Consider the following 1,550-nt stretch of genomic DNA (forward strand, 5'->3'; position numbering starts at 1 on the left):
AGACTAGAAGCGTCTTTGTTAATATTTAGCACTCTATGACATCCATGTTTCCATTAATAGTATCAGTCCTCTCCCATCAACCAAGCTTAAAATTCTGTATACACTTTTGTTTTATCCTAAACATTATTCACCATAGAAGTCTAGGTCGAAATTTAGAGATTAAATTTAGCATTGGTTACTCCCACTCTATGGGAATTCTCTAAACTAATGTGAGTTTTGTATTTGCTATTGCTTCTTTAGCAGCTTTACCTCTCTGCCATATATAAAACACTTAAACACCCTTTTACTTTCCTTTATTTTTTTCTGGGACCATTTACTACTTGTGCTCTTTTTTAGTACCTTAACCACTCTTGTTATGTGGCCCATATTTTATTCTTAAACTTCCAAATTGTGGTGTTATTCTCAGGCCACATCTTTGTTCTTTACCTATTTTCTTTGATGAATTCATCCACTTGTATAGTTTGAACAAAGGTACTATTTCCAACCTCAAATTCTCCCTGGAAACTCAGTTATACGTCATTCAGTGACCAACTGGTTAACTATTGGAACTTCAAAGTCAACATGTGCAATTATAGGTAACTTAGCTACATATTGACTCCTCTCTGGATTTCTTTATTTCATTTAATGGAACTATACTTCTCCACTCAACCAACTTGAAATAGTATTTTTGATTCTCTACCTGGGAAACATGTCTGTTTACACTTTCAGTTGTGTGCTTTTTCTAGCTGAAATATCTTTTACATCTATTCCTTTTTTACAATTTCTATTACTACCACCCTAGTTCAGTTACCAATAGCTTTTCAACAAGATCCCTCAAATAGCCTCTTCACTAATTCCACCCACCTAGAATCTCTTTTCTTTATTAACATGACACATTATGTCAAGTCAAATATTTCTAAAGAACAATCACCCTGCTGGAAAAAATATTCACCATCAAATCCTGTTCTTCCTGAACTTCAAAGTCCCAGCTTGCTTTTCAACCTGTGTCCAACAACTCATTTACATACACTCAATGTTGCCACCAAACAACACCACACACAGTTCCCTATACATTACTTGTGTTTTCCGGCTCCACAGCTTGTACCTTCTTTTCTTTACTTTGTAATTTCCCATCAGTTATAACATCCTAGGCTGTCAAAATTTTAACAGTCTCTGGAGGTCCAGATCAAATACTATTTTCCCAATAATGCACTCTTTTATGTTCCCTTCTAAATTGAAGTTAATCTCTTAATACCCATTGTACTTTGTTTGCAAATTTTTAAGTAGAAATTGCAGGATTTTTCATTATAGTTATTTGTCTTCATAATGTTCTCTCTTACCAAAATGTTAGCTCTTCAAAACAAAGGTTGTGACTTAGTTATTCATGGCATTTCTGTCATGGCCAATCATGATGCCTTTCATGAAATAGGCACTCTTTATATGTTTTTGTGAGTGTGTAAATACCTTAATGTTGTATTCTAATTTAAGAAATGAAAAGACTATTGTGTAATGGTGATAAAGTAACTGAACAAGGTCATACAGCTTGTCACTGGTAGAGCTGAGCCAGAATC

This window comes from Lipotes vexillifer, unplaced genomic scaffold (assembly GCF_000442215.2).
Source record: "Lipotes vexillifer unplaced genomic scaffold, Lipotes_vexillifer_v1.1 scaffold922, whole genome shotgun sequence".
NCBI lineage: Eukaryota > Metazoa > Chordata > Mammalia > Artiodactyla > Lipotidae > Lipotes > Lipotes vexillifer.